The 15,398-nt window shown below is 46.3% G+C and overlaps 1 protein-coding gene and 1 long non-coding RNA gene across 2 annotated transcripts in view; one reads left to right on the top strand and one right to left on the bottom strand.

The window, feature by feature from the left end:
- The window catches only part of Atp8a2 (ATPase phospholipid transporting 8A2), a 591,431-nt gene that overhangs the window by 65,024 nt on the left and 511,009 nt on the right, over positions 1-15,398 (bottom strand).
- Positions 2,426-6,238, top strand: LOC131919364 (uncharacterized). The gene is made up of 2 exons (XR_009381238.1): positions 2,426-2,527; positions 5,789-6,238. It is a non-coding gene; the product is annotated as an uncharacterized LOC131919364 (long non-coding RNA).

Raw genomic sequence — 15,398 nt, 5'->3', positions numbered from 1 at the left:
TCGAAATTCTCAGATACAGTCCAACGTGAGCACGGTGCAGGGACCCTTCTGGGGAGAGCCCGCTGTTTGCGGCACCTCCCCGTCTTAAAGCTGAGTTAATATGAAAATCACACTTGCTGTCATATGCTCTTCATAAACCTCCAGACCCTTCTATGTCTGTGGTCTCCCACCCAAGTATTTCTTAGGCTTTGATGAAACCGTCTCCTGTTTCTCCACTACTTTTGGAAGCTTGGTGTTTTCCGAGAAACGAGAAACAAGACGCAACTTGCATTTTCCTGCAGTTTTCAAAACCAGAACCAAGGAAATTACATTGAATTGCTGTTTAAAAAAAAAACCCAAAACCCCAAAACTCCCAGTGAGCCGAATGAATGAACTCTACTAGTACATTTGACATCCCTCACTTTAGTGTACTGTCCATGAAGTGAATTTTATATTCATTGAAAATGTAAATTAAAAATTTAGCTAGCTCAAGCCCTGGGTTTGCCTATAAGCCCGGCCCCAGAGAGGTAGAGGAACTCAAGTTCAGGGTCATCCTCCACTACATGGCAAGTTCGTGGCCACCTGGGCTGTAGGAGAGCCAGTGACTGTAGGAGAGTGCAAGGTCATAGCCATCCTCTTCTTCCTGACCTGCTCTTGGAAATGTCACTGTACTGAATGGGAAACAAATGGTCCCGAGAGATGACGCGCTTGAGATTCTGAGTTGTGGAGTATTGACTGCAAAGGAGCGTTTTGCTTTCTCTCGTACTTTTATATCCTTTACTCACAAGGGTGCTCAATACGAAGGTTGTATAATTTTATGTTGACTTTAATCTGTTTTTCATTCAAAATGTCTTAATGATCTATTGTCGGTTATACCGTTCTCCTTATTAACAACCTGATTTCTGCTTAGCAGAAACGTCTCCACATTCACTCTAGAAAAAGGCATATCAACTACACCTGGAGAAAATGACCCTGAGGAGCCCGGCTGGGCATTGCCCCTCACCGCTGTTCATTCTACCAAGCCTTCGGAGCACTGTAAATAAATCAGCAACGAACGCCACTGGGGGAGAAATCCGAAGATGCTTTCTGAATTTATTTCTTCAAGAGTCTTCATTTAAATACTTGGCAAGCAATCTGGCTTTTCAAGTTGCAGCACACACTGAAATATAGTTACCAATATATTTGGGCTGCTATGAGAAAGAAGTCCGATGTCTAGGGTTCACTAAGTCAGCAGTCCACGGCTGGGGGTGGATGCAGTTGTAGAACACTTGCCTAGCTTCGAAGCAAAGCCCTGGGATCCATCCCTAACACAGCAACAGATAAGTAAATGAATATTTTTAAAGTAAAAATAAATATGAAAATGATCCCGGTATGGTGGTGCACAGTATTTAAGAGGTAGAGGCCAAAGGATCAGGAGTTCAAGGTCAGCCTTGGCTACACAGCATATTCAAGGGCAGCCTGGGCTACATGGGACTGACTGTCTCAGAAGAAAATCAGACTGACTACATGGAAACACTTGAGCACACATGAATCCTCTGGCCAGCCGCCTACTGAACACTACTGCAGTCTGCAAGTGGACCACGGATCAGAGTGGCCCAGCTCTGCTCGCCCTTCACAGTTAGAGCCTTGTGAGGCTCTGCTGGTGGGGTGGGCAACGCCATGAGTGGAGCCACTGGATAAGGAAACCCAGGGCATCAAGGAAGAAAGGGCACAGCGGGGAAGCTTGGGCTTAGCTTAGAGGGATGAACTTCCCGATGCTCTGCAAACTCTTCCTAAGAGTTTCCATGGAAACCAGTGGATGCTTCTCTAAGGCTTTGGTACCAAGGTCCTGCTAGTTCATTCATAGATTCGGACTAAATCGAAATGTGTGCAGCTGGGAACTTTTCCTCTTCTCTGTTCAGCTTGCCTTGAAAACCCTGCCTTGCTAGTGTTTTTCAGCTGAAGAGCACCAGGAAACATTTGTTCTGAGCTCAGGGTCTTAGGCCCACCAAGGCTTGCTTCCTCAAACTTCTCACTGGAGCTTCGGCAGGGCCTGTCTGCTTCTCGACAATGAATTACTTCCACAGATGCTACAGCCTACGGCCTCTCCAAATCCTTCCCAATAATCCCCAACATCTGCCCTATGTTCAGTGCTGGCCAACATGGGACTCAGCCAGAACCGACTGTCAGAAGAGCGAGTATGCTCACGTCAGCCGGACCTGTTTTCAGCTGAATATGCTCGACTCTGGTTTAAAGCATCATAGGGGAGGCACCTGCTTAGAGCTCTTCCAGAGCAAATGTGCCCAGAGCAGCCCACTGGGTGGAACTAACAACAGTTCAGGTTCTAGAACTGTGTATATGGTGACATCACACACTCCAGATTTCCAGGACAATGGCATCATACGTTTCTCATCTTTCGGGGGAGGACGGTACATTTGACATGGGTTTAAACTCTGGCGACATGGGAATTTTCATGAGACCCATTCCTTTGACCTCCACCAAGTGTCTCATGCAGTTTATAACATGGTGATTGACTTATGTGGGGGAGTAATACATAATACAGCTCAAGGTAACAAAGACTCAGTATCAGGAACTTGGATAGCGAGTCTCCTCTCTACTTCTCCCAGGCCACAGCCTGCTGGGGAAGGGAACACACTCAAAAGTTGAGATCAGTGGAGAGTTTCTTTTAATTATTTTGTTCCAGGTGAATGTGATAACAATGGAGATGAAATTTTAAAAAACGAGGCAATAAGGTTATAGATGACACAAGGAAGGAGACAATATGTCCTGCAGACAGACACTAGCCAAGCCTATTGTGACTCTATGTGGTGACATCAATGATTAAGCAACTTAATCCCCACATGCCCAAGTTTACCCACCAGTACACCGAGGCCATGGAATCGGACACGGTGGAAGTCAAGCAGACAGTAACTTACACACACAACAAGAGCTGGAGCTTTTAGTATAATCTTACAAAATACAGCAAAACTGAACTCCCTAGAATACTGTCTAGGTCATTTATAGTACAGCCCTGACCATTCAGGGCCCTACCCCTAGGCCTCAAACACCACAGCCTATATTCTATTCATGCAGAACTATCTGAATTTCTTGAGATCCTGGCTGGCCCTGCCTCTCCCCAACCCCAGCCTGCCATTGCCATCCTGTTCTCTAAGTGGACAGTGCTCTGTCTGCTCCATCTTTGAGAATATGTCTTATTCAAGATTCAGCTTCAATCTCATCTGCTCAGCTTTGGGCCGAATACATGCTCCTTCCCCTGAGTTCCTCTAAGGTAGTGGTTCTCAACATGTGGGTCGTGACCCCCTTTACAGCCCTCTACCTCTAAAAATATTTACACTATTCATAATGTAGATTCATAGTAGTAGTTGCAAAATTACAGTTATAAAGTAGCAATGAAAAAAAATCATGGCTGAGGGTCACTGCTGTGGAAAATCCTTTTGTACACTGTAAAGATTTGTTACTCGGATTGGTTTAATAAAAAGCTGACTGGCCAGTAGCCAGGCAGGAATTATAGGCAGGGCAACCAAACTAGGAGAATGAGGGGAAGAAGAAGGGCAGTATCAGAGGAGATGCCAGCCAGCTGCTGAGGAAGCAGGACATGTAGAAAATGAGGTAACAAGCCATTAGCCATGTGGCAAAGCATAGATAAGAAATATGGGCTAATTTAAATGTAAGAGTTAGCTAGTAACAAGCCTGAGATATCGGCCAAGCATTTGTAATTAATATTAAGCCTCTAAGTGATTATTTGAGAGTGGCTGTGGGACAGGAAAACTCTGCCTACAGGTCACAACATGAGGAACCATAATCAAAGGGTCACAGTATTAGGAAGGCTGAGAACCACTGCTCTAAGGTGGTAACAATTCTATAGCTACCATTTGTTGAACAAAGAAAACATGTCTGGGGATGGAGAGATGACTTAAAGGTTATGTACACTTGTTGCTCTTGCAGAGGACCCAGGTCTTCCAGAACCTCATTTGGTGGTTCACAATCACTCATAACTCCAGTTCCAATACCCTTTTCTGGCCTCCCTGGGCACCAGGTATGCATGTCATGCACATACTTGCATACAGTCAAAACACTTACACATAAAATAAAGTAAGCAAATAATTTTTATAAAAGGAAAGACAATATGCAGGCACCATGCTAGTTGTACCCCTTCCCTCCTTTGGTGCACACAGATGACCCTATGAAGATAGTTCCTCTACTGATTGATGAGGTCAGTTTTGTTCAGAGAGGCCAGAATAATCTTCCTATGGTCACCGTGCTGTCCAGGGCTGAGAATACCATCACAGGGTTCAGGCCCAACAGTTTCAGAGTCTGCTCTTACCATTGGGACCTGTTATTTTCTAATATTTGTAAGAAATAAAAATGTTCTACTTTCATGTTTTAAATCAGCTTAGGTCCAACTACAGACAAACAGGAGATTCTGGGACCCTGCTGGTCCTCGCTACTATAGCTACCTCCATCCAAACTAGCCAAGCTTGCCTAACAACCTGCAGATATGATAAAGTTCATGTGCTTGAAAAGATCTAAAATAAGTAGGATGTAAGACATAGAGACTTCTGGGCCTAGTGGTGCACATTTTAAATCCCAGCACTCAGGAGGCAGAGGCAGGAGGACATCTCTGAGTTCAAGGCCAGCTTGATTTACATAGTGAGACCTGTCTCAACAACAACTCAATAAAACAAAACAAGCAAACAACACCATCACAAAATCTATAGAGATAAACATATACATAGTCTTCGATGAAAAATAGACATAGTAGCAGATGATCTGTAAGAATGTAAACACCCCCCCCCCCCCAGGACTCAGCCAATGAGCAGTAGGAGGGAGGGACCTGCATTCAGGATTATAAAAATCTTCCTCTGCACTTGATTGGCATGCCCACCCTTTCTCTGCTGGAACTCAGTGTTGCAAGATCTCTTTTAAGCTCTGAGTCTCCAGTGCTCGGTATTACCAAGTGGGGGACCCTTGTGCCTCACAATACTTGATGTCATGTTTACTTGCTGATTTCATCTCTTCCATGTGACAACCTCCTAAAGGGAGGCACACATTTTTAGGATCCAGTGTCCTTAGAAGCTAGCACTTGTTGGGGAGTTTTGTCCAGGGAGGCTGTTCCTATGTACAGACCTTCCATGTGGTCTCCTTCGTTGGGGTCTAAGCATGTGGGAAGGTAGTCAGGGCCGGCACTTGGGCAGCAACTTTCACTAAGTACTTTTGTTAGGATTCTCAGCTTGCCATCAGAGTGAGCTTCCTCTTCTGGCTTCCAGCAGATCAAAGTCAGGTTCAACACCTGCCATGGTCTGTTTGAGCTGATGGGCCAGAAACCTATGATGAGCTGACAGTGTGCCTCCAATTAGCCAGATGCCTCAGCCTCTGCAGATAGAGCTGTGATGCTGGCAATCAGCTCTCAGAGATCTGACTCTGAATTCCTTCTCCACAGCAGGAGTCAAGTCACAGAAGCTGCCTGGTGGATATGCCAGGCTTGTGGAGATAACTCTACTGACTGTGGTCTCTTTGTGTGGCTGCCTTAAACTGAGCTTGTGGGTGGCCTTGAAGCCAAGTCACTTATGTCTCTAGGAAGGCAAATCATACACACAGACCTCCCAGCCATCTTTGTCTCCCAGACCCATTGGCTGTAGGTGACAGGGATGGAGTATGCAGTGGGGTGGTTGGTCACAGGGAACACTCCTCTAGTCAGGCACACAATGTGAATTTTTAAAAATCTGAATTAGCCAGGAAACCTTAGGATGTCGGTACAATATCTTTAGTTGTTGGTACAATATCTTTAGTTCTGATCTCTATTTTGCAGCTGATGGAACCGGACAGTAGAAACAGAGAGTTTCGGTGACACACAGAAGGCCAGACAGACCAGGAGTGGTCCATCTTTGAACCCTGTTACTCTACCTCTCGGCAACCTTGTGTCTTATTACAACAAAGATCACAGAAAAGGAGAAGAATCCAGGAACATGACTACCAACCTAGTCAGAAAAGTGAGCTACCAAGCTGGCCTGCTGGCACCCTGGAGCAAGCCGACCCCGTGTAAAAGTGTGAGGAGAAGACCACGCAGAACTCCCAACCAGGCCGAGCCTTGTGACCCTGAACAAGAAGGAGGAAAGTGATTTGGGGGATATTAACTATGGCTCCTTTCAGGTCTAAACTCATGGCTGACTTCCCCAGCAGGCTTTGAGCAATCAAAACACCCAAGACAAATCCCATACGCATACCTAATTAAATAATCCAGATTCTGTTTGCTTGGGTTTTCCGCAGCATCAAAACAGTTCCTCTCTGCGCTTACCTTGGCTCCTCTGCAGTTTTAATTAAGCCTCCCAAGGCTCCCTAGTATATTAAAATTAGTGGAAAGAAAACCTGCAGCCTTTGATGCCAAGGATCACAAGGTGCAAGTCTTCGGCTTGAGCGCTCCCTTGAGCAGCCCTAGCTGATGTTCAGAGGCAACCTGAAGGGAAATTTTCCTGTTTATTTTCCTTTGCAAGGAGGGGACAGCCGTGGTGATGAAAAGGTTTCTTTCTTGTGGGAGGCTGTGACAAAACAGGCACAGGGAATCCCTCTGCAGAACATTCTCTGGTGTTCCATCTCAGCTGGCTGAACCAATACACCCCAGCAGTGCCTTTTCTCACCTCAGGGGGAGTCAAGTCCCAGCAGGCCCCGGGACTGAGGATGCATTTATTACAGTTCCCCACTCTCAGCTCTCTAGCTCTGTTGCCACTCTGGATTTTTTTTTACCAAGTATCTCTTCCTTTAGGGGTTGGCCATGAACGTCAAGAGTCTTCTCTGATTGCAAGGCTTTTCGGTTTGACTTCAGTTAGGTTCAGATAGCGGGAAAAAGCTTGCTCAGTTTCTCCCCTAGACTCTGCTGCATGAAGAACACTGTTAGCTGGGCTGCCTGGTCACCCAGCATGCTTCCCAAACAAGGCTTTATGTCCAGCTGTGGCGAAGTAGGGACAATTCTAAGACCAGTGTGTGTGTGTGTGTGTGTGTGTGTGTGTGTGTATGTGTGTGTGTGTGTGTGTGTAACACTTGCTTCTCTGGCATCTTATATTTTAGTACAAAAAAGAAGACACACATACACACACACACACACACACACACACACACACACACACACACACTCTGCACAGCTGCACAGCACTGGGCAAACACATGATGATGGCCCAGATACTGTGGTTACTTCTTGCTGGGGACAAATTCAATGTACATCATAAATGACTGGACGTGGACCATGAAGAAAAGTTTGCGTTTTGATATTAAAAGACAGCAAATGAAGAGAGGGAGTTGAGATGGAGGACCAGCAACAGGGAAGGCATACAGTGACCACAAAGGACTGGCATTTGGCTCCTTCACACAGGCAGACAGGAGAAAGAAAAATGGTCATTGGTGTTGGACCTAGAGGTCACTCAAAAGGCCTAGAGGCTCAGATTCTGTCTGGTAAGTGCTGAGGTAACACAGAGCCTCTCTCTCTCTCTCTCTCTCTCTCTCTCTCTCTCTCTCTCTCTCTCTGTCTCTCTCTCTGTCTCTCTCTTTTTTTAAGACAGGGTTTCTCTGTGGAACTTTGGTGCCTTTCCTGGAACTCACTCTGTAGCCCAGGCTGGCCTCGAACTCACAGAGATCTCCCTGCCTCTGCCTCCTGAGTGCTGGGATTAAAGGTGTGCGCCACCACCACCTGGCTGAGCTTCCCTTCTTTATTCATTCAAAATGTGCTTTTAAGCCTGAGTTCTGTGAGGTAGTTTGACGCACAGTGAAGAAGGCCCCTCATCTTAAGGTGTTTCAATATTTGGGATAAGGGAATGGAAAATGGAATATAAATGATGAAGTTGATGGTATTGTCTTGAATAGTAAAATGAGGGAAAATATTTTGGTGTCATTACCAAAAATAGAGAGTGTGCTTAGGCCTTCATTAGTATTTGAGAGCAACTCCCCAAATGATGTGAGAGTATGGGAAAAGAGTCTGGAAAACAGCATGACCAAAGGTCCTATATGGGAATGACTTCTGGGAATGTGAGGAGCCAGATGATCAGTGTGGACAGATACTGCCTTACCACGAAGCCCATGAGGTGACCGGGCTGGATCCAGCTGTTTGCCATGAGAAGGATTTTGTTGTAAATATAATTGGGAGTCAGTGAAGGGTTTGAACAAGGGGAGGTGTATAATTTGATTCGCATTGTTAAAAGAATGTTCTGGATTCACTGTAGAAACAGAACATGGAGGAAGAAGACTAGGAACAGGGAACCATGTTAGAGGCAATGACATCGTGGTGTCTTGTGGGAGGAGGGGGCAGTGGTGATGGGGACAAATGGACAGGCTGGGGACATTCTTAGGGGAAGGACGGAACTTAGTGGTACAGAGGGAGGGAGGGGGAAGTACCAAGGAGCTGGTACACCAGGACAGACCGAAATAGGAAAATCAACTGAGTTATTACTGTACTTGCCCAGAAGAGCAAGTAAAGGCTACCATAGAGGGGTGTAACATTGAGGGGAGAAATTTCAGAAAAAGGATGAGGTATTTTTGCTGGGGAAAACTGAAGACAGGCACTGAAGGAAGAGAATGAGCAGGACTCAAGGATGGCGTGAGATCCATAATGTGGAGCTGGAGGTGGGTGGGAAGGGAAGACATTCATATGGACGTGATGTTTGAAGTTGGCTACAGTACAGATGGGATTGGAAACTGTGGCAGAACTCCATGAATCTCTCAGGAGATGTGGAAAAGACTAGGTGAGGCCAGGGGCTGGAGTCAGACCAGAGCACGGGAGGGCTAACATCAAGTGTTACTGCAGGACAGAAGAAGACAAGAAAAGAGGTGCTTCCCCAAGGCTACCAGGATGCTCAGGATTGGGGAGAGAAAAAGGCCAAGTGGAGACCGCTTCAGTCCAGTGCAAGGGACTCGAGGATGTGAGGATGTGAGGCTGGCAGAGGAGCAGGTTAGGTAACTCTCTCAACGAGCTTAAGGCTGCAGTGGAGCAGCATGGCACAGAGGAGGGGCAGACGGGGCCACGGTGTTCGGGAAGCTCCTACCAGGAAGCTTGAGCAAGCCAAGAAAAAGTCAGAGGGGGAGAGAGAGAGACTGAGAGATCCCAGATTAGGCAAAGTCCTTAATCTGTTCTGCTCTGGGGTTGAGCTGGAGCAGAAAGGTCTGTGAGGTTTTATTTGTGTGAAGCGGGAACTCTGGTAACATTGTGGCCAAAGTGACCACTCTCCTCCCTGAATATCTGTGGAGTTCTGTAATTGCTTCTTGCTGCTAAATTCCCAGGTGCTTTTAGTCCTGGGGCAGCACCATGTCCACTGACGGCCTTCTTTCCTTCCTCTTGGATATCTGCTGTGGTAGTGTGCACCGTACCTGCCATCGAGGAAGAGAGAGAAGGCAGCCTACCCAGCACCTTTCTCCTGCTAGAAGTTACAGCCTATTTCTCTCATGCCCACTGGACAACTCACACGATCGCTAATGGTTCCAAGACAGGCTGGGGGACACATCGCCTTTTCAGTGACCTCAGAAGCAAGTGGTGGATCTGAAAGGGGTTTTCGTCATGGCCAGGGTGAGTGTTCACCAAAAGCTTGGTCCCTAGGGTGGGAAGGTGTTATTGAGACACAGTAGGACCTTGAGGAAACTGGGCCTAGTGGAGGACCTTATGACTCTGGGGGCATACTTCTGAAAAGGACGGCAGGATCCTGGGCTCTTCGTCCTTTGCTTGTCTGTTTGAGGTGAGCAGTTCTGTTTCACTATGAGCGAGCACCAGGATAGTCCCCCAAATGAGACAATTGATTATGGGATGGAACCTCCCATAATCTGTCAGTCAAAATAAACCTTTCCAAGAGGTTTATAAGAATTATAAGAATAAGTTGATTGTCTCAATGTTTAGTTACAGGATGCAAAGCTGTCTGAGTCAGCCATGTAATATGGGGAAGAGGCTGCTAGGCCTTGATGCAGAGACGTCATGCTCCCAAGGAAAAGAGGGGTCACACAGAGGAATTTGGAGAAATAAAGGCAGGAACCTGCAGGTGTGTGAGGCTGGCTGACTACTGGCCAGAGGAGGTAGTTCACTCCTGGGAGTAGAAGCAGGCTGAGAGGAAGGGGCTGCTGGGTTTGTTACCTTGAGGGACAATGACAGAAGAAGACAGGGCAATCCCTATGGGCAGACCCCAGTGAGGGTGGTCTGTGCAAGAGAAACGGCCCTGTGGTTAAAATGCGCACTGCTCTTGCAGAGGACCCAGGTTCAATCCCTAGGTCCTGGGTCAGGCTTCTCACAGCTAGCTGCCTATATTACTCCAGCTCCAGAGGATCTAATGCTTCTGACCTCTCCAGTCACCTGCACACATATGGCCTACACTCACACAGATACACACATACATGTAATCAAATAATAAAAATATACCTTTAAAATGTATATAGCTCTTGAAATAGTTGAGGACCGATGACTTCACCTTTGAGTGGGTGGGGAGCAGTAGAGTGCCAAAGTCACGTAAGAAGAGAGGACTGAGAAAAACCCAGCTGGGACCATACAACAAAAGCTAATAAACGATTCCTCCATGCTCTTCGGTGATGGGAAGAGCTAATTCTGAAACATTTGAAAAGATTCCTCTATCTACTGTTCCAAAGGGAGGCTTTAAACATGCACGCCACCGGCCTCCTTCCTCCCCTACTGCAGCCCCGGCCCCAGCCACGGGCTTCCAGAAGCCCCCGGTGTCCAGGAGGTCAGCCCTTCCACCAGCAGGAGCTACTTTCTCACTGACGGGGAAGATGTGGGGCTGCAGAACTCACCCACTGTTTTCTCTGGGGCTTGAGACCATCACATTTCCATCCAGAGGAAACAGTCTGGGATGTTTATTTTTTCAGGCCTCATGAATATTAAAAGCGCTGTAACCGAAGCCAAAACATAAGAAAAATGAATGCGGCGGTATCAAGTGTGGGTGTTCCGCTTTCAAAGCTGTCTCCATCAGTGTCAGATGTTTGAAGCAAAAGGAGATCAATGGTATAAACACAGGGTAAGAGCCAGCCCAGCTTTACTTTACAGTTTTGCTCTGGTTCCTCCCTCACCTTAGCCCCAGGAAGGCAGGCAGCCCAGAAAGCGCAGTGCTGCTGTCTGAGGAGAAGAAGCACGCATCTACTGAAAATGCAAAATGCCAATTCCATTTAAAGGTTCAGATTTACTTGGCCTGGATATACCACAGACCTCTGAGGATTTGCATATCTTTAACATAATGTGAAGAACTAATAACCAGTGAGCAGCTTAGATAAGACTTATGAATATTCACACTTTTAAATCTCCAAGTGCATATTTCTCAACGATACAACACACATCCTATTCAAACTCTGCTCGTCCAACAGTGGCCCCAGGACTGGAGAAAATACGACACTATGACAGAAAAATAAAGTTCGGAATGGGATGCTAATGTAGACAGCTATCAGGCTACTTTGGATTTGAAAATTATTCAGGAATGCCCAAAGTCAAACTTCGGGTGTGTGTGTGTATGTGTGTGTGTGTGTGTGTGTGTGTGTGTGTGTATGTGTATGTGTGTGTGTGTGTGTGGTGTATGTGTGTGTGTGTGTGTGGTGTATATGTGTGTGTGTATGTGTGTGTGTGGTGTATGTGTGTGTGTGTGTGTGTGTGTGTGTGTGTGGTGTATGTGTGTGTGGTGTATGTGTGTGTGGTGTATATATGTGTGTATGTGTTATGCATTCTCACATTGTGTGGGCACATGTTTGTGAGTGTACGTGTGGAACCTAATTGACAATGGAAGGGTGTCCTCAATGTTCCCCACTTTACTGACTGAAGTAGGGTCACTTGCTGAGCCCAGCACTCACTAATTCAGCTAGTCTAGAGAGCCAGCCTGCCTTAAAGATTCCTCCCTGTCTCAGGCTCCTGAGCGCTGACATTTCGGACAGGCCTCCATGCCTTCCTGGCTTGTCGTTATGGAGATCTGAATGCCAGTTTCCACACCTGCACAGATATCCACCGAACCATCTCCTCAACCCCTAGTTTTATTTTTTAAGACGAAACCAAACAAGGAAGTCACTGCTGAAATGAAGATGTCATTAATTTGTTCAAGGGAAGAGATAAAATACAGGATTGAGCATCCTTTATCCAGAATAATTTAAGGAATATTTAAGATATTTTCTTGAATGTTTTAGAATTGATTTTATAGAGCATCCCTAGTCCCAAAAGTTAAATTTAGAAGTGCTCTAAAACCCCAGAGTTTCATAAAAAGTTTTAGATTTTTGGATTAGGGGTGCCTGGTCAGTACAAACTTTTAATTTTTCCCTTGGTGCTGTGGAATAAACTCAGGGCCCCTCTATGCTAAGAATGCACTCACCACTGTTGGCCAGCGTAGAGGTGATGTGACAGTCCCCAGTGCAGGGGCCAGCCCCCTGGCCCAGTGGAGACAGCAGGACTATGCTATGATCTGTCCTCTCACATCAGCACAAATTGTGCACATGAGCCATTGGGAAGGGAACATAGCAACGTGGATAGAAGGGAAAGGGAAGAGAAGCCAGCATCAGAGCAGAGGAGGGAAGGAGAGAGAGAGAGAGAGGCTCTGGAGGTGGAGGGAGAGGGTTTGTCTGCTGTTCCTTGGCCCTCCCCTGTCTCCTAGGAATCAAGTGACTGATGGACATCAAGTGACCACCGGTCATTTTCACTCCATCATTCTGAGCACCAATGAAATACCCATATATTGGCTCTGTCATGATTTACAAATGTAACTTCTCTGTGACTGGTAACTATTCATTTTCACTTCCAAGCTTTCTTTCTGGGCCAAGACCCATCCACCTGTGGTTCATATCTCACTCATTGAGCAAACACAGTCACTGAACACCTGGTCCACAGCACTGCAGGCTGGAGTCACGGTTCCTGCCTCCAGAGTGTCATGTCCACAGGGACCCAAGGCATTAGTGAATGCCAAATCCCAGGACAAGTCCAAGGTGGGTGTTTGGGGAGTCGAGGGTGGCTGGGAGAGGTGGAGAGCAACCAGGGAGGACTTCCTGTAAGCCTAAAAGGTAAATAGGTCCTGAGCAGGTGACAGGAAGGTCACAGCATGCCAAGGGACAACAACAAAAACCTTGTTCTATGCATGGGCAAAGTCCCAGGAGTGGGACAAGCCTGGGTGTTTGAGAAACTACCACGGAGGTACGCAGAAGACAGGCCTTAGAATAGCTGAGCCTCCGAGGGTCCTCACATCCTGACAGGGATCCTGTGTCATCTCACACTGTCAAGGTGCAGCTAGTTTTTCAACATCAAAATGACACACTCCGATTCCATTTAAGACAAGATGATTTAATCCTGGAACTTTCCCATTCAAACTGAGGACTTTAGTCTGAAACCTTCAACTCTAAACATAGATTTACAAGTATAAGCTTTCAGACTTGTAAACATATCTACTAACACATTTATATTTATTTTAACCCTAATCTACAAGATAATCTTCACCCTGTCCACAGCTAACATTCATCCTGGATGCCTGCTCCCATCATGCCTTTCTCTCCTGTATCTGTTAAGCACTCTTGCTTAACAGATACAGGAGATAAGGAGTGGGAGGCCCCGCCCCTTCCCACTAGGATCTCATCTCTCCAGGTCTTGAATTATGCTGCTCTTCCTACTGAGATGCAGTTCTACCCTTTAGATACTACAGGGTTGGGGGAGATCTCTTACTTTCCCCAAGAATCTTTGTGTGTGTGTGTGTGTGTACATGTACACATGTGCGGAGATCACCAGTCAGCTTTTCATGTCATTTCTCAGGTGCCATTTCCTTTTTTTTTGAGACAATGTCTCTCAATGGCCTTAGAATTCATTAAGTAGGCTTTGATGCAAGCCACTGAACCTCAGTGATCCTCCTGAGCCCCACCTCTTCAGTGATGGGATGCATGCCACTATGCCTAGATTTTTTTTTTAATTAATTATTTTTTTTAAGACAACTTCTGGAGATCATTCAATTACTTTATCAACTAAGCTATCTCCCTACCCAGCCCCTTCCAAGATCTTTCTAAGGGGCAAGTGTCACTATTCTCCTTCATCTTGGCTCCCAAAGCTGACTATTTGTCTCTATATATTTACATGAAAATCCAGGCTGCTTATGTACATATGTTCACACTTCCATCCTTGCACAGAATAGGCTGGACCCTGGGTCCATTCCCTACACTAGCACTTTGAAGGCAGTGACCAAGCATTTCATTTTTATAGCCCAAGCCTAGCTCAATCAATGCCTTGCAGAAAGGAAACCCATTCCGAGATTCTGCTCCTTACGTGAACTATTAATCAGGTAAGAATAGCACCTCAGAGTCCTTGTGTCTCTGCAGGAACAGCTGAGGAGTCTGAGAAAGAGGAGCTCAGCCCTGCTTAGGAAGGAAGGGAGGGAAGAAAGGAGGGAGAGAGGCAGGGGAAGAGAGGAAGGGGGTAGTCTAGTCTGTTATCTACTCGGTGTTTAGTGGGGGATCCAACCGCCTCAGTGGAAGGCCAGCTAAGGTCCCATTGTAGAGCGGATTGTGCCCCCTTAAAAGGTAAATGCAGGACTGGGAGTCAGCTCACTGGGACAGTGCTTTTCTGGCATGTGCGAAGTTCTGGGTTTGATCACCAGCATCAGGATAAACAAAGAACTTCTCAAAGATGACAGCCACAAAACCAAACCAACCAACTGACCAAAACTCTAAGGCAACAACAACAACAACAAAACAAAAACCCAAATGCTGGCATCCCAGTATCTCACTAGTTCTGCTTACGACCTTATTCAGAAATAAACAATTACATATCTGATTAAGTTAACATAAAGTCATTACAATGGTGGACCCCAATTCAAAATGACTGGTGTCTGTATAGAAAGGGAACATTTAGACAAAGATAGGCACACAGGGTAACTCTTCTATAAGTCAAGGAATCCCAGAGACTGCTAGCAAATTACCAGAAGCAGGGAGGGAGTTTGGCACACACTGACCCTTCTAGCCTGCAGAGGGAAGCAGCTCTGCCAGGCCTGTGGTCTCAGATGTGCAGCCTCTGGAGCCGGGAGACAATCATTTCTGTTGTTAGAGCCACCAGGCCTGTGGCACTTTCTATCAGCCTAGGAAATGAATCCAGATATTTATTGGAGTGCATTCTCCATAACTTAATTGCTTTTTTATCAAGCCTTAAGTAGCTTTGCATTGGATGGAAAAGGCCCAGCAAACCCCTGCTGGAAACAGGGTTGTTTTATGGGACAGACTTTGTAGGACATGGTGAGCCCATCTTGTTTGTACAAAGACAGAAGGAAGGAGGTGGAGAGGCAGCCGGCTGGCTTGCGTTTGTCTCCTCCATCCATGCCAGCTACTTGGAAAAGAATTACTCTTTGCTAAAGGAAATGTCTGCCATTTAAAAAGCCAGACACTGAGAGTGTACCAGAACTCTCCGGGAATGCGGTATGGTGGCTGATATGCAGGATCTCTGATAC

Source organism: Peromyscus eremicus, chromosome 9 (genome assembly GCF_949786415.1).
Source record: "Peromyscus eremicus chromosome 9, PerEre_H2_v1, whole genome shotgun sequence".
NCBI lineage: Eukaryota > Metazoa > Chordata > Mammalia > Rodentia > Cricetidae > Peromyscus > Peromyscus eremicus.
Note: the sequence above shows the minus strand (reverse complement) of the source record. Positions and strands in the feature narration are given on the sequence as shown.